Source organism: Salvelinus fontinalis, chromosome 28 (assembly GCF_029448725.1).
Source record: "Salvelinus fontinalis isolate EN_2023a chromosome 28, ASM2944872v1, whole genome shotgun sequence".
Taxonomy (NCBI): domain Eukaryota; kingdom Metazoa; phylum Chordata; class Actinopteri; order Salmoniformes; family Salmonidae; genus Salvelinus; species Salvelinus fontinalis.
Genome location: NC_074692.1, coordinates 19,422,948 through 19,442,540, shown reverse-complemented (window position 1 = coordinate 19,442,540; position 19,593 = coordinate 19,422,948).

Genomic DNA, 19,593 nt, shown 5'->3' with positions numbered 1-19,593 from the left:
AACAGAGCCACTACATAAAGCAGCGTGCATTTGCATGGCTCTCTGGCAGTGTATTGGATTAAAGTTAGAATCCGCAGTTGCTACATCCATTTCTAGATTTATAACTTAATGATATATACCAATTGATTCTTGAAGAATTGAACTTATAAATGCCTCATGCATCTTACGCCATCAGAACCCCAAATATCAGCTTGTTTTACTTCAATGTTTGCAAACAATGTAAATGTAAACAAACACTGTATATCCTCAAAACATGGTTAAAACTACAATTTTTATATTATGGACGGTCAGTCCTTGCATCAATTGCTCTGTCAATTGCTCTGTCAAAAGCTGAGGCCCATCACTCAGCTTTTTACCAAAACACAGGTGGGGTGCCCGCTTTGTTGTTTTAACTGTGGATTCTAACTTTAAGGTGGCTCTTTAGCTTTTTTTCCCATGGCAGTGGACGATGGGCTGGTGGAGTGCATGTGACGGCCGCTTTAGCAGTGACAAGCAGAAGGTCAGTGTCGCTGATGAAGGAGTGAGACCAGCTGGACCTCTGATGTAGCCATCCTTTAGCAGAGAGGAAGAATCCATCCTAGTTAAGACAGACACCGCAGACAGGGACGAACCGGGGAGACAGACACAGATAGGGGGGTGGGGGGTCTGAAAAAGATAGCGAAATGAGGAACAGAAGAATGCAGCAAGCTATAAAAGGTAGCCAGACAGAGGGCAATCATTTTCCCAGCTAGATAACTAGCGAGCACAGTACCAGGCAAATTTTTACTCAGCCCCAAGAGTCATTTATTGGAGGGATGAAAAGCACTGTAGGATGCTATGAATCAGACACTCATGGCCCATATGTATGCTGTTGGGCAGAATGTCCAAGTCAAATGGCGGTTGGACAACTTAAGGAGCACCAGATTAAAGTGACCCTTTTCCTCCGCCACATATTGGCCTATTTGACTTGGAAATCTAAGTGGCATACGTCTGAAAGCTTAATTGGCCCAGTTACCATCCGAGAGGCTATTACTGCCACTTGAGCCACGCTGCCACTCACATACAGCGTTACCCCATTCCACAGATCCCACCCCATCCCACTGCATCCCACTTACCCACCGAACCACACCCCACTGCCCACATCTGCACAACACTATGTGAACTTGGCTGTGCTAAGTCAAGCTGGGCCATGCCATGCCAGGTGTTTGCCTCATTTCCCTTTATGAGGATAGGGAAACTTCCAGACACCAATATATAGACATCTGTAATCATAACCCAGTGGTGAAGCACAAGGGCTATGGATAATGCTTGATATCACTGAATTGCTGTAGACATACATGGGAAACACATTATATACTGTCAAGACAAGGAACGGAACACAGAACTTGGATGGAAGCATAATATTTTCATATATGCAAAAAAATGAAAATTTTACACAAATGTCCAGGTGCATCTGTAATGTCTCCACATTAAATGTAAAACTAAATTAAACAGATTGAAAGGTTATGTATATTTTCATAGATAAAACATAAATGGAAGGTCCATGCTATGATTTATATGCTACCAGCTTTAGATTCTGTTGATTGATCAAAATGATACCTATCACTTTGGGCGCATTCCTCTGCCCATGGCCTTGCTGACATATGCCAGATTTTACAATGCCTGGATAGGTATATTACGCATCAACTAACCACATCATATGTTATAGCAATCTGTCAGTCGATGACACAGTCGATGATGTGGCACGCAACCATTGGTTGATGCATGCAAGGTCTGAGCAGGGGAACGCGACCTTTAAGTATGGGGTCATGTGAGTAGGACGGGAGAGCAACATGGCCGGTGTATGAGAAACAATGAATTAAATGTTTGTTTGAAAACTTGTAAAGTAAAATAGTTTGAAAATAGATTGCTTTAAAAAACCTGTTCTTTGTATTATCTACCTGGTAAAAAGGCAAATAGTGGACTAATCTCACATAAGGACTTCATATCATCACCAAGGAATGGTAAGCATCCAAATGTTTTTTCCTTTGTTGATTGAATAAATATCCTATTGGATTAAAATGTTTCTTTGTTTGGATATTTTGGGGGAGAAATAACTGAATGTAACTGAATGTAATACTTTTTGGTTGGACTGAATCTTATTTTGGTAATGTGACCTTTGAACTCTGGACTACTGAATTGACTATTGACTTTGAGTTGCTTTGATTGCTGGCTATAACCAATACAAAAAGCTTTATTGCATGACATTTTGAGTTTGTTTATGATTTCTATTGCTGCTGCTCTTATTTCATCCATTGAATTACTAATCAAAGCTTTCATCTGTTGCTTAATAATGTGTCTTGTATTTAGCTGTGTTTGTGCATAATATGCTTACTGTGCATACTGCTTGCTATTCTGCAGGAAGGTCTAGGTGTCAAATTATATTCTACACGGTTCCCAATCCTTGTTTTATACAGAACTTATGATCAGGAACAGACAGGTGATTGTTTTCATTTGTCCCATCCAAATACGTTTAAAGCTAAATTAAAGTCTGACTGTACATGGAAAACCAGGATGATGTAAAATGTAATGATCTAAAATGTTTTATGATATCAGTAAAATGCAGCAAGACAAAATGGGAAACGTTACAGTGTGGCTATTTCCTCTATTAGCACTTACGGTACTTACAAAATGCTTACAGTTATTGCAGGACCGGATATGTTCCATATTTTGTCCATTTAACTCGTATTGATTAGCTCAGGTTGAGAGGTTAAAAGCTAGATTTAAAAGGTTTTTACTGAGGTGATTTTTGTCCCAGGTGTTAATGGCCATTATCGTCAATTGATTCTTGGATCAGTGAGTACTATTTAACTGGCCAAAGCTCTGAATGTTTGGTCACAAAAAATGTGTCCACTCATTTACTGATAATGTCATACTTGTCTGACAGCACTTACAGAGAGATACAGTATGAAAGGTACTGTATGAAAATGTGTTGTACAAATATAGGATTGTTATTGCCCCCCCGCTCTATCTCGCTCTCTCTATCTCGCTCTCTCTCTCTCTCTCTCTCTCTCTCTCTCGCTCACACCTCACCTCACCTCAGTCTAACACACAGCAGCAAGCAATCGATACACACTCAGCCGAGAGCAGGGAGGAATTGTGGCAGTGTGGCCATCACACATTACAGGGTGGCCAAGGCCAAGAAGAAGAGGAGGGAGCTAGGGAAGTGAAGCAACGGTAGAGTAAGACTTCCATAGATTGGGTTTTCATGTTTTAACCCTTTTCTTGCCAGTGTTTCTCTTAAGATGATGCATGAAGTTGTATTTTTTTTCAGGAAGTGCTAATTTGACCTTGAAGCTGGAATCCTTAATGGTGAAACGGCCACGTCTGTTTGCGATATTACAACAACAAAGAAGTTACTGCAAACAAAGAACAGTTTTTTTCCCTCTGACATCATTGCACGCTCGACAGAAGAGCACAATATGCACCGCAATTTTCTTTGCCATGCTGCGGGTTGCTCCTCAGCTCAGCTCAGCAACAAAAACAATAACAATGGTGGTGGGGTGGCCAGTGGCGCTGTTTCCCCCTACACTCTTAGAAAAAACTGTTCAAAAAGGGTTCTTCTGCTGTTCTCATAGGAATACCCTTTTTGGTTCCAGAGAGAACCCCTCTGTGGAAATGGTCTTACATGAAACCCAAAAGGGTTCTACCTGGAACCAAAAATATGTTATTCAAAGGGTTTTTCTATGGGGACAGCCAAATAACCCTTTTAGGTTCTACATAGCACCTTTTAATCTTTGTCTACTACGGATTCCATCTTTACTTTTATACAAAAGGAAGAACCTTTTGACTAAAGCACCTCCCCAGCCAAATTACTGTAGTCATTACTGCTGTGGCTGTCTACATTATACGAGGGGAAATAAGACAACATTATCACACTTACAGAGACATCCCTCCATGTTTCCATGGCAACACATCACACTTCCTCATCATGAACTTAAATGACAGACACAACCTATTAAGCCTGCTAAGATATGAATTACAGTGTGCTAGCATACGAGTAGGAGTGTGTGTGCATGTGTGTATGTGTGTGTGTATGTGAGTGAAATTGCTCCATAGCAACCAGCATTACAAACGCTGGACATCATTTTTGGTTGGTGCAGCTGGTGTGAATTCTGATGTAGCCTTTAAACTAAACTTTACATGAAGACTAATGTTGTTGTGCTTCCTGCTTGTGCAGCAGCTGACCCCTGCTGTTCCTCTGCTCGGAAGTTCAGGGAATTAGGAGGAGCCTGTCTGTCTGGTGGCCGTCAGGTTATTACTGGCTTGTTGATTGCAGTAGGCCTACAATCAGTGCTACCCAAACATTATTATTAGCAATATAAAACCCCTTTCCTATTTCTAAAGGAAAATCAGAGAAAATCAAAATGCAAGATGTGCGTCTGTGTGCGCACGCGCGCATATACAGTGACATCCTTCTTTCTCACATTGTCTGAAAATAGGTAAGATGGCGCCGACAGACATGGCAGCTCTGCGTCTAGCTCCTTGGCAACTTTTAGGAATATATATTTTTAGCAGTATTTCTTACATTATTGGCCCTGAAAGTTTTTTGTGTTATTACATACGGATGGAAATAACTTTTGGATATCAGAGCAGTGGTAACTCACCAGCATTCCGACCAGAAATACAACTTTCCCGAACTGTACCCCCCAAGGCAATTGAATTTATCCCAGAGTCTGCTCCAAGATGCCGCCGGCGGAGCAGAAGAGGTATTTTGAGTGGACGTCTAGTCCGACTCAGGAGGTGTGTACACCATCCACCGCTTCTGAGTATATTACTCGCTAATGTTCAGTCCCTGGACAATAAAGTAGATGTGCTCAGGGTGGGGATTTCCTTGCAGAGAGACATCAGGGACTGTAACATACTCTTTTTCACGGAATCATGGCTCTTTCTGGATATACTATCCCTGTCCGTAAAGCCAGCTGGGTTCTCAGTACATTGCGCAGACAGGAACAAAGAACTCTCCGGAAAGAAGAAAGGCGGAGGTTTATGTTTCATGATTAACTACTTATGGTGTGATTGTGATAACGTACAGGAAGTCAAGTCCTTTAGTTCACCCGACCTAGAAAACCTCACAATCAAATGCCAACAGTATTGCCTCCCAAAATAATTATCTTTGGTTATAGTCACAGTCGTGTATATTTTCCCTCAAGCCGATACCACGACGGCCCTCAAGGAACTACACCGGACTTTGTGCAAACTGGAAACCACATATCCTGAGGCGACATTTATTGTAGCTGGGGACTCAAAGCAATTTGTGGAAAACTCTACCGAAGTTCTATCAACACGGCGCCTGTAGTACTCACACTTCAAAAACTCTCGACCACTGTTACTCTCCCTTCCGGGTTTGTTACAAAGCCCTCCCCCACCCTCCCTTCGGCAAATCAGATCACAAATCCATTCTGCTCCTCCCTTCCTACAGGCAGAAACAGAAAGTACCTATGCTAAGGTCTATTCAACGCTGGTCTGACCAATTGGATTGAATGCTTCAAGATTGTTTTGATCACGCAGACTGGGATATGTTCTGGGTTGCCTCTGAGAATAACATTGACGTATACACTGACACGGTGACTGAGTTCATCAGGAAGTGTATAGGAGATGTTGCTCTCACTGTGACTATTGAAACCTACCCCAAAAAATTCAACGGCTCAGACATGAGCCGTATGTGGTAGGGACTCCAGACAATCTCAGATTACAAAGGGAAATTACAAAGGGATTACAAAGGGAAAACAAGCCAAATGACTATCGCCCCGCAGCACTCACTTCTGTCATCATGAAGTGCTTTGAGAGGCAAGTTAAGGATCATATCACCTCCACCTTACTTGACACCCTAGACCAACTTCAATTTGCATACCGCCCCAATAGATCCACAGACGATGCAATGCCATTGTACTCCACGCCCTATCCCATCTGAACAAGAGGAATACCTATGTAAGAATGCTGTTCATTGACTACAGCTCACCCTTCAACATCACAGTACCCTCCAAGCTCATCATTAAGCTTGGGACCCTGGGTCTGAACTCCACCCTGTGCAACTTGGTCCTGGACTTCCTGACGTGCCACCCCCAGGTGGTGAATGTAGGAAACAGCACCTTCACTCTGCTGATCCTCAACACAGGGGCCCCAAAAGGATGTGTGCTCAGCCCCCTCCTGTACTCCCTGTTCACCCATGACTGTGTGGCCACGAACGCCTCCAACTCAATCATCATTTTTACAGATGACACAACAGTGTAGGCCTGATTACCAACAAAGACGAAACAGCCCTACAGGGAGGAGGTGAGGGCCCTGGTGGAGTGGTGCCAGGAACATAACCTCTCCCTCAACGTCAACAAAACGAAGGAGCTGATCGTGGACCTCAGGAGACAGCAGAGATAGCACGCCACCTCAGATACACCATTGAGAGCATCCTGTCGGGCTGTATCACCGCCTGGTACTGCACCGCCTGCAACTGCAGGGCTCTCCAGAGGATGGTGCGGTCTGCACAACGCATCACCGGGGCACACTTCCTGCCCTCCAGGACACCTACAGCACCCGAAGTCACAGGAAGGCCAAAAAGATCATCAAGGATATCAACCACCCGAGCCACGGCCTCTTCACCCCACTATCATCCAGAAGGCGAGGTCAGTACAGGTGCATCAAAGCTGGGACCAAGAGATTGGAAAACAGCTTCTATCTCAAGGCCATCAGATTGTTAAATAATAATCACTAGCCGGCCTCCACTCTGTACCCTGAACTTAGTCACTGCCACCAGCCGGCTGCCACCCGGTTATTCAACCCTGCACCTTAGAGACTGCTGCCCTATATACAGAGACATGGAATCACTGCTCACTTTAATGTGTGTATATTTACCCCTGTTTCCCACTTAGGTTTGTGTGGGATTATTTTCATGTTGCTCGTTGAGGTTTTCCTCAGTTTATTCACGTGTGTACAGTGTTGTAGGAAAAGTAAGGAGCGTTGTTTTTTCTCCTTCTGTGAGTGACTGTGTGTTCCTATGTCTTGGGCGTTTATTGGTATTGTACCTGACCCATTTTGGACTTGCCTATTAAAGACGCTACTTTAACATCTCTGCTCTCCTGCGCTTGACTACCTTAGCTACCTCAGTACAAAGTCGCAACAATACTACTGCACTGTTGGAGCCAGGAACTCAAGCATTTTACTACACCCGCAATAACATCTGCTAAATATGTGCATGTGACCAATAACATTTTATTTTATTTTATTGGCAGGTTCAGGGTCCTATTCTAGAGGTTTAGATCAACAGTCCTTATCATTTTGATTCCATGCATGTGTTTAACTGTAATGATAGTGATGATCTCACACCATAAATCGTTTAATTTATTGAGCCTCTCATCCTGTGCCTGCCTGACCACGTCCTCTCTACACCGGCTGTGGGCAGCACATCCAGAGCCTTGTAAATGGAAGTGTGTGTGTGACTCATCCGGCGACCACAGTCTTTGTTCAGAGGGACCAGTCATTTGTTGAGGCTGAAGCACGGCGTTTGGAGAGAACTGCATCATACTCCACACCCTGCCTCTACGGCTTCCTGGCCTGGACCACCAGTGCTCTCTCTCTCTCTCTGCTTTGTTGTGGATGCTGGAGTCCAAGAGACAGCTCAAATATCAAAGGCTGCTGAGTGACCACATCAAGAAGCTTGGGAACATGTGTTGAGCACACACACACAAATGCGAGCACGCATGCACACTCACACACACACACCCTAAACCAGGGATCATCAGCTAGATACAGCCGCGAGTCCATTCTTTTGTTGTTGAGCGGATGGCCGGGGGTCCGGAACATAATTACAAATCATTTGTAGACTGCAAATTGACTGTAAGAAGCCCAAACAGACATAATGTTTGACTAAAACATAATCATTTCAAACCTTGCTTACATTGTACACGATCACCTGTCTCTGTATTATGCGTGGGAATACTTGGGAACAGATTTCTTACATTAAAATCACTTGCCGCTGATTTCCTGGTCTTTTTCATCTTTCATGTCTAACGATAAACAAATCTATAAAAATTCTAATTTGTCCACAGCTTTCAATGGGATAACTCCTTCATTTCTATATACCCCACTTTCTACCAACCTCAGCGCTAGCCATAGTTTTCTATGTCTCTCACATGCTTCTTTCTTTTCCACACTTTTTTTCAGCCCCCCACTCTCTTCTATCTCGTTTCCCCCTCCTACCTCCCCTCTACTCCTCATCACTCCTTTCCCCTTCATAGATTGACTCTCCCCAATTACATTAGCACTTTCTTCAATCACATAGGAACAAATTACCTGACAAATTAAAAAACATCAGTGATATTCCTTGGCTGGCTTTAGAGCGGGCCCATCTTATCCTTAATGGAATTTGCAGGGCTATACATCTGTTGTCAGTCATGCATTGCTCCTCCAATCTTCCCTAGCCCCCTGCTGTTTTAATATGTATTGTACTGATCATTATTTCCATATCAAATGTGTGTCGCCGTGTCTGCTTCTCGCGCGCTCTTCTTTTTTTCCACCGTAAAATGAGTCCCCTTCTGCATTCCTTTTCTTAATGATGACTGGATTAAAAGGAGACACGCATACATATTTGAATATGTATCCACCGCAGTCCGGTTACACTGCTAACACGCAAATGTAATTTGAGTGATTAAAGAGAGTTATACAATCAGTGTCAGATTCAGCTATACCTAATGAAAAACACATTTTCTTTGAATATCCTTCATGGTTACTATACCAAGCAGAATGCAGGTCTATTTCTCTGCTCTCCTCAAATTAAATGTGTCTTCTACATTCAGGAAACCATTAATTATATTTGTAAATCTTTCTCTATCCTAACCCGAAGAAAATATTGTATCCATTACAGAATAAATGTACTCGTGCAAGTATGTTCAACACACCGTGAGGTTAAATTAAATGATTCAGCATGCAGACAAATATATGTGTACAGTATGAACATCCATATTTGAGCTGTAGCTACAGGCTCATTTTTCACACTGTCTGTTTATCTACTTTAGTCTCGTGTTTGAACTAGAAGTTATTGGAGGAAATAATAACCTTTCCTTCACTGCAGATCTGGGCATACAGTGGAGGAGAGATGATATACACTTACACACACATTATATGTGTGTGTGTGTGTGTGTGTGTGTGTGTGTGTGTTTGTGTGTGTGTGTGTGTGTGTGTGTGTGTGTGTGTGTGTGTGTGTGTGTGTGTGTGTGTGTGTGTGTGTGTGTGTGTGTGTGTGTGCGTGTGTGACAAAGAGAGAGAGTCCAGACACATGCTAAGTAAGAGTAGTGGAACACGGAAAGGCTGGATAAGAGTTATACAGATATCAATATTTGGCAAGCTGTTATAAAGCGATATTGAATTCAGCTAATGCTTGATATGACGTGTTGTTATATGTTATGACTCCACTTCCTTAGGTTGGTTGGTTTCTCTGCATATCATAAAGCAAGAAAAAATAGCTGTATCATAACAAGAGTAGGTCTTACTGAATAGTTATGACATCTTACGTCAAGTAGTAGTAGTAGGCTGTTTTTCGTGGTCGTTTCGTGTCACCCTCAGTGGACGTTCAACAATGTGCAAGGTTTCAGTCTGTCCTATACTAACCTACACAGTATCACTGGAGAGTTTATAGGAATCTGTTTCCCTGTGAGCAAAAACCCTACAGAGAGAGGACTGAAGGGATCTGTGGTGATAAACTTGGCTCAGGATGCAGAAAGCAGATGCCGGGGTTGGGAAGGGGCCAACACATGCTGGAGATCAGGGAGGGAACAGGACGGGGCTGTGGATGAACAGAGAGAGAGAAATGTTTGCTTTTTAGAGGTGAGGTTTAAATTGGGAAGGACCATTAAAGGTGTGCGGGTGGAACTGAAGAAGGAGGCCAGAGTCAGATGACCATGTCTGACTCTCTGGAAGTAGACTTTTATCATTTATCACCAAACACTGTTTTATGGTGTTGAAGACAGATAAAATGTAATTAAATGTATACAAACACTATACTATCATGAACTATCTGTTCAAGCCCATTCTGTCGTAGTTTGTAGGTAAAGCTGGGAGTGAAAGGAACCCTGAATCTCTCTGCTCTGTGTGAACCCTCTATGGGGGTTATCGATGGGCCTCTTCACCTCCTCCCCGGGTCCATAAATCTCTGAGAAATGGCCCCTTCCTGGTGGAGGGCCAGACACTCCGCAATCGGGCCCGAGCCTGATGACAGCTTTAGCTGCTGCTGAAGTGGACGGCTCCAGTTTCTTCCCCGGCATATAGAGACTGGCCCCACTAAAACATGCGGACAGTGTGCTCGCTGACCACCTAAAGACCTAATGTTATGATCATGATAAATTAAGTATCTATTACATCCCTATCTGATGTAGATTAGATGGCTATAACTGTTTGGCTTAAGCATATTATCATGGGTCTGAATGTATTGCTGCTGATTGTCTGAGAATTTGCCCCTAGGGCTGACTCCATGTCAATACCTTACTCCATACTCACACCATACAGACATTCATTTACCATTGATTTCAATCTGGTGGCTATAGCATCCACAGTAAAGCATATGTCTACAAAGTGCCCCTGAGGCCAGTGTGTTATCTGGCTACATGTACTGTAGGCTACAGTAGTTTTCATTATATTTACCTAACCTTTAGTTATCCAGGAAGTTTGACTAGTTAACTGTATTGTTGCCATAGGTCATAGCCACATCAGGAAATATTGATGACCAGTGTTTGTAATGCTGCGCAGTGCATGCGGAATATTGTGGCAATCACTGCGCACGTTGAGATTGTAGTTGCTGTGTGTGTGTGTGTGTGTGTGTGTGCATGCATGCATGTGTGTGTGTCCATGTCTGAATAAAATAAGGGCAAAGCCAGTGGTCATTCCTGCCTGGAGAAGTGGTTGGATAGATCAGTCTGTTAGTCTGCTATAGCTCCTTTAGTCTGTCTGTTGTAGGATAAAGCAATGAGTGAGTCTCCTAGCTCCTCCAGTCTGCAGTAGGATGCTGTAAAAGTCAAACAGCGGATCATGCCCACTGGAGGATCCTTACAGAGAATCCTCAGCCAGGAGAAAGCAGTAAAATGTTATGTGTTCTGTGAGACCACTCTCAACGGAAAGACCTGAACATGACATGACGAGCTCTCCTCCATCCACCCCACCAGGCCTGTGAGGCTGTGACATGTGTTTAAGGGGCGAGAGCTGGTGGTTTACGTCTGTCACATGTCTAGCTTCAGCAGAACCTGGGCTTTTATATTGTTCTATCATGTCTTGAATCACATTTGTTGATTGTTTGGGACATTTTGGATTTACATTTATATCTAAATCCAGTGGAGGTTGAATGCAAGGGATTTTGAAAGTGAGAGAATGTTGGAACGTGGAACGGTTGCATCCTACTGCATCTCTCTCTCATTCTCTCTCTTTCTCTTTCTCTCCCTCTAACAGATAAAGAGTAGAGGCCTACATACTGTATCTTCAGCTGAAGTAAAGGTCAGATGAGAGCCTCTTCTTCCGCTGAAGCATGTGATTCCTCCATCATTGCAATCATAGCCAAATAGATAATTAAACATTTGCATTTTGGCCTCACTTTGTCTCCATTCTTTTCTTTGGTAAGGGGAAAGACAGAGATGCGTTCATGGCTTTTAAGGAATTTGAATAATAGTGAAATGCAAAACATTCAAAACAAATTTATAAAAAAAAGTGGTGCCATTTAATGTTTGTGATTGAAAAATGTTACATCATACATGTAAATGTGTTGAACAACATAGTACTAGACATCTACACATTCATCTTACACAATTTATGTCATTTGTATAATTTTCGCAACTACAATTGAATTTAATCGAATGTTATGAATTGAATTGATAATAATTACTCTTGCTTGATAGAGGTCTGCTCCAGAGTCTATAAAGGAATTCCTCTTAGGAGCCCCATGGAGGGATGTGTTGGTGTAGCTGCAGAACCTCTCTGTCCCTGTGCATCCTGCTGGTGTGGTGTAGCTGCAGAACCTCTCTGTCCCTGTGCACCCTGCTGGTGTGGTGTAGCTGCAGAACCTCTCTGTCCCTGTGCATCCTGCTGGTGTGGTGTAGCTGCAGAACCTCTCTGTCCCTGTGCACCCTGCTGGTGTGGTGTAGCTGCAGAACCTCTCTGTCCCTGTGCACACCGCTGGTGTGGTGTAGCTGCAGAACCTCTATGTCCCTGTGCACCCTGCTGGTGTGGTGTAGCTGCAGAACCTCTCTGTCCCTGTGCACACCGCTGGTGTGGTGTAGCTGCAGAACCTCTATGTCCCTGTGCACCCTGCTGGTGTGGTGTAGCTGCAGAACCTCTCTGTCCATGTGCACCCTGCTGGTGTGGTGTAGCTGCAGAACCTCTCTGTCCCTGTGCACCCTGCTGGTGTGGTGTAGCTGCAGAACCTCTCTGTCCCTGTGCACCCCGCTGGTGTGGTGTAGCTGCAGAACCTCTCTGTCCCTGTGCACCCTGCTGGTGTGGTGTAGCTGCAGAACCTCTCTGTCCCTGTGCACCCTGCTGGTGTGGTGTAGCTGCAGAACCTCTCTGTCCCTGTGCACCCTGCTGGTGTGGTGTAGCTGCAGAACCTCTCTGTCCCTGTGCACCCTGCTGGTGTGGTGTAGCTGCAGAACCTCTATGTCCCTGTGCACCCTGCTGGTGTGGTGTAGCTGCAGAACCTCTCTGTCCCTGTGCCGACCGCTGGTGTGGTGTTGACCTATAAACCTCCAGGAGTTATCAGTGTTTTAATATCTGCTCATCAGCCACTGTTAGTGTTTCTGTCTTCATTGTTACTACTATCCACAGGGTCTATGAAGACATGCCTCTAGTTCCACCATTTACACTGTGTCTACTTACGAATAACAAACATACTGTGCTATTACTGTGCAATCAGTGGACATGCCTTGGCAACATAAACTATTTAGTCTTGATAACATCATTAAATTGTTATAATCTTTATTTTAGTTATAATTTTTTTCATAATTTATCTCCTGTATGAGTGAAACTAAACATTTAACGCTACAAAAACAATAGAACAACAGAATCCATTTAAGTTTGCTCTTTAAATCATAAGGGGGTATGACTAGCCCTTGGAGCATATGCACCCATGCAAGAACAGAAAAAAAGACTGAAACAAAACAGAAAACAATTAAAATGCTAATTGAAGACTGTGGTAGCTGTGAGGGGAAAAGTGGGTACGGCGGCCTCAAGAGCAGCCTTCTCAAACTGGAGCTGTCATCTCATCTGCTATTGCTGCTTCTTTGTGTGTGTGTGTGTGTGTGTGTGTGTGTGTGTGTGTGTGTGTGTGTGTGTGTGTGTGTGTGTGTGTGTGTGTGTGTGTGTGTGTGTGTGTGTGTGTGTGTGTGTGTGTGTGTGTGTGTGTGTGTGTGTGTGTGTGTGTGTGTGTGTGTGTGCATATGTGGGTAAAATACAGACATTAAAAACAAAACATTATTCTAATTGTTTAACCATACTGAATGTTAACGTTTAAATGTTAACATTTTCATATTCTAATTAAAATCCTGTCTCTCTCTCTCTCTCTCTCTCTCTCTCTCTCTCTCTCCATTACTACACACATGTCTCTGAATGGCTATCCATACATCATACATCATGCTTCACCTGCTGGGTTTGACTGACAGTGGCTTATCAGTGAATAAGGCATAATGTGAAGGATATGACTGTAACCCCCTGTACAAAAACATTCCAAACGCACAGGCTCACCAGTGCTGAATAGACAGAAAATGTAAACGCTTATTATTTAACAAGCCTCCAGCTCTCTATCCCCGCCACCCCTGGCTACCCACCTCTTGCCCCCATCCTGCCCCACTGCCCCCCCCCCTCCCCCGCCTCTTTACACATTAAGTATGCATTGATTCAGCCTTCTCATGTGTTATAAATACAGAATCGATCTGCTGGACGATCAATAAACTCATTTGAATGCATAGAGCCACTTTGATAACTCTCCTGCTCACTGCCTTCTCTATAGCATCTCTTTCTGTCTCCCCTCTCAGCCTCTCTCTCTCTCTCTCTCTCTCTCTCTCTCTCTCTCTCTCTCTCTCTCTCTCTCTCTCTCTCTCTCTCTCTCTCTCTCTCTCTCTCTCTCTCTCTCTCTCTCTCTCTCTCTCTTGCCCTCTTTCTATCTTTGTCTGTCAGCCATACTATTTTTCTATATTTTGTCAGACATTACAGAGACCCATAGATATACAGCTATACATCTTAGTATGCTCACACAGTATGCAATTATTTATTACTTACCTGATGTCAATATCAGAGGGGTCAATTCAGTTGTAAACTGGGGAATATTTAAATGGGTCACTAAACTCACTATCTTCTCCACTCATATAGTCATGCAGAAGGGATACCCTAGTCTACAGTACCACAGAATGAGGATTGGACAATTGATGTGGTCAATGTATTCAAAACGGGATATAATTTCTAACAGTGGGGGACATTGCAGCAGATGTTATGATGACAAGGTTATCTGTATTGGGCTATGAATGGTTTTCTATGAGTGTGTTTATGGTTACTTAACTGAGAAATACTGCAGTTACAAAGTAAAACAATGCTGAAAACTGAAATAGCAATTCCATTTTAATGGAAATAAACTTGCTGCCAATGAGTGAGTTCAGTTGTAGTTTTTTTAATCAGGCTTGGTTAAAGTTCTGTGGCATTTCTCTGTTTGAGATTACATCCAGGTTGTTTATGATCTCTGGAGCCAGAAATGTCCCCTTTGCAAAAAAAATCACTTGCTGTCTCTTTTCACCCCAAGCCTCCCCCACCTCTCTCACTCTCTATCTCTCTCATGGTTCAGGTTCAGGACAGTTTAATAAGGGCTGTTGAGGAAGGTTGAGTGGACTGATGGTCTTTACAGGGCTCTGTCTCTGTTGTACACTTTAGTTGCTCCTCATTGCTTTTATGGTGACTCACTAAAACCTGTCTTGTAAAAATGAGGTCTGGGGAACGAGGTCTGGGGAGGATGAGGAATGGAAGGATGGGGAAATGGAATGTTGTAGGAACAAAGGTCTAGGGTAAGGGAGGGATGAAGGTGTGGAGGGATGGGGAAGAGAATAAAAAATATATTTAATTTCTGGTATGGGATGCTCAGATACACTTTCTCGTACTGCTCTTCATACACATAATAAACACATTCAAAATGTGACCTACTGTAACTGGTGAAATTAAACTACAACTGAAGGATTCAGACCATGGATGTTTAGAAACCACCAAATCCACTGTGACAAAATGTGATTTCGCAACCACCACATTCACATGTTTGTAATTGTGTGTTTTATACACTTTGCAACCACAAAATACACAGACTCTGATTTTCTCATTTTTCAAATATACTCTTATTTTCTCATTTTTCATACATACTGCAGTAAACAACCATAGAGCTTTATTTTCAAATAAACCAACAATAATCTATGTAACCCTGACTGTTTGTTTGTTGTCTTTCTTGAGGTTTGTCAGTCAATAGTTTGTAATTTCAAAGCCCTATAGTTTTTTTTCTCTCAGCTGATACTGACAGTCGACACAAAGCCTCATCCTAATGTAGTTCAATCTGAAAAAACGCTGCACTACATTACGCTGCACTACTGTACATTACGCTGCACTACATTACGCTGCATTACTGTACATTACGCTGCACTACATGACGCTGCATTACTGTACATTACGCTGCACTACATTATGCTGCACTACTGTACATTACGCTGCACTACATTATGCTGCACTACTGTACATTACGCTGCACTACATTATGCTGCACTACTGTACATTACGCTGCACTACATTATGCTGCACTACTGTACATTACGCTGCACTACATTATGCTGCACTACTGTACATTACGCTGCACTACATTATGCTGCACTACTGTACATTACGCTGCACTACATTATGCTGCACTACTGTACATTACGCTGCACTACATTATGCTGCACTACTGTACATTACGCTGCACTACATTATGCTGCACTACTGTACATTACGCTGCACTACATGACGCTGCATTACTGTACATTACGCTGCACTACATGACGCTGCATTACTGTACATTACGCTGCACTACATTACACTGCACTATTGTACATTACGCTGCACCACATTGCGCTGCTCTACATTACGCTGCACTACTGTACATTACGCTGCTCTACATGACGCTGCATTACTGTACATTACGCTGCACTACATTACACTGCACTATTGTACATTATGCTGTACTACATTACACTGCACTATTGTACATTATTCTGTACTACATGACGCTGCATTACTGTACATTACGCTGCACTACATTACGCTGCACTACTGTACATTACGCTGCACTACGTGACGCTGCATTACTGTACATTACGCTGCACTACATGACGCTGCATTACTGTACATTACGCTGCATTACTGTACATTACGCTGCTCTACATTACGCTGCACTACTGTACATTACGCTGCACTACATGACGCTGCATTACTGTACATTAAGTTGCACTACATTACACTGCACTATTGTACATTACGCTGCACTACATGACGCTGCATTACTGTACATTACGCTGCACTACATTATGCTGCACTACATTATGCTATACTACATTACGCTGCACTGCATTACGCTACACTACATTACGCTGCACTACATTACGCTGCACTGCATTACGCTGCACTACATTACGCTGCACTACATTACGCTGCATTACATTACGCTGCATTACATTACGCTGCACTGCATTACGCTGCACTACATTACGCTGCACTGCATTACGCTGCACTACATTACGCTGCACTACATTACGCTGCATTACATTACGCTGCACTGCATTACGCTGCACTGCATTACGCTGCAATACTATACATTACGCTGCACTACATTACGCTGCACTACATTACGCTGCACTATATTACGCTGCACTACATTACGCTGCACTACATTACGCTGCACTACATTACTACATTACGCTGCACTACTGTACATTACGCTGCACTACATTAAGCTGCTCTACTGTACATTACGCTGCAATACTATACATTACGCTGCACTACATTACTACATTACGCTGCACTACATTACGCTGCACTACATTACTACATTACGCTGCACTACATTACTACATTACGCTGCACTACTGTACATTACGCTGCAATACTATACATTATGCTGCACTACAATACGCTGCACTACATTACGCTGCACTACTGTACATTACGCTGCACTACAATACGCTGCACTATTATACATTACGCTGCACTACATGACGCTGCATTACTGTACATTACGCTGCACTACAATTCGCTGCACTACATTACGCTGCACTACATGACGCTGCACTACATTATGCTGCACTACTGTACATTACGCTGCACTACATTACACTGCACTATTGTACATTACACTGCATTACTGTACATTACGCTGCACTACATTACGCTGCACAGCATTATGCTGCACTGCATTACGCTGCACTGCATTATGCTGCACTGCATTACGCTGCACAGCATTATGCTGCACTGCATTACGCTGCACTGCATTACGCTGCACTGCATTACGCTGCACTGCATTATGCTGCACCACATTACGCTGCACTGCATTATGCTGCACTGCATTACGCTGCACTGCATTACGCTGCACTGCATTACGCTGCACTGCATTACGCTGCACTACATTACGCTGCACTACATTACGCTGCACTACATTACTACATTACGCTGCACTACATTACGCTGCACAGCATTACGCCGCACTGCATTACACTGCACAGCATTACGCCGCACTGCATTACACTGCACTGCATTACACTGCACTGCATTACGCTGCACTGCATTACGCTGCACTATATTACGCTGCACTACATTACACTGCACTGCACTACGCTGCACCGCATTGCGCTGCACTACATTACGCTGCACTACATTACGCTGCACTACATTACGCTGCGCTGCATTACGCTGCACTGCATTACGGTGCACTATATTACGCTGCACTACATTACGCTGCACTACATTACTACATTATGCTGCACTACATTATGCTGCAATACATTACGCTGCACTACATTACACTGCACTGCATTACGCTGCACTGCATTACGCTGCACCACATTACGCTGCACTACATTACGCTGCACTGCATTATGCTGCACCACATAACACTGCACAGCATTACGCCGCACTGCATTACACTGCACTGCATTATACTGCACTGCATTACGCTGCGCTGCATTACGCTGCACTGCATTATCCTGCACTACATTACGCTGCACTACATTACACTGCACTGCACTACGCTGCACCGCATTACGCTGCAATGCATTACGCTGCACTACATTATGCTGCACTACATTACGCTGCACCGCATTACGCTGCACTGCATTACGCTGCACTGCATTATGCTGCACTACATTACGCTGCACTACATTACTACATTACGCTGCACTGCATTACGCTGCACCGCATTACGTTGCACTGCTTTACGCTGCACTGCATTACGCTGCACTGCATTATGCCGCACTACATTACACTGCACTACATTACGCTGCACTACATTATGCTGCACTGCATTATGCTGCACTGCATTATGCTGCACTACATTCCGCTGTGCTACTGTACATTACTCTGCACTATTGTACAGTACGCTGCACTACATTACGCTGCTCTACTGTCCATTACTCTGCACTATTGTACAGTACGCTGCACTACATTACGCTGCTCTACTGTACATTACTCTGCACTATTGTACAGTATGCTGCACTACATTACGCTGCACCGCTGCACTACATTTAAAACAACTCTTCTTAATGTCAAACCTCTATTGACATTAACTGTGGCGTAGAACAACAAGCAGATAATGTCATTTTGTCACTGTGCTTTTCAGCTGTTCCATTTTAACGGAGCGAGGCTCTCCTAACAGTGCCTCCCATCCTAAAGATCAGCCTTAATTGCAATAATGGGCAGGACCCTATCCATGAGTCTGGGAAACAACTTATAGCCCTAGGCAATGCTGTTGGTTCATTGATTGCGCAGAGCGGCTTACAGTTGGCCTAAAATTATAGCACATTCTTATTTGGTTTTAAATAGCCTAGTAATAGGGCTTTAAAAATATATTTTTTATAATTAATAGGCTGACACTTTACCTTTAGCTATACAGAATATACAGTGCCTTCAGAAAGTATTCACACCACTTGACTTTTTCCTAATTTTGTTGTGTAACAGCCGGAATTTAAAATTGATCAAACTTAGATGTTTGTCATAGGCCTACACACTGCACTACATTACGCTGTACTACATTACGCTGCACTACATTACGCTGCACTACATTACTACATTATGCTGCACTACATTACGCTGCACTACATTACTACATTATCCTGCACTACATTACGCTGCACTACATTACTACATTATGCTGCACTACATTACGCTGCACTACATTACTACATTATGCTGCACTACATTATGCTGCACTACATTACTACATTACGCTGCACTACATTACGCTGCACTACATTACTACATTACGCTGCACTACATTACTACATAATGCTGCACTACATTACGCTGCACTACATTACGCTGCACTACATTATGCTGCACTAC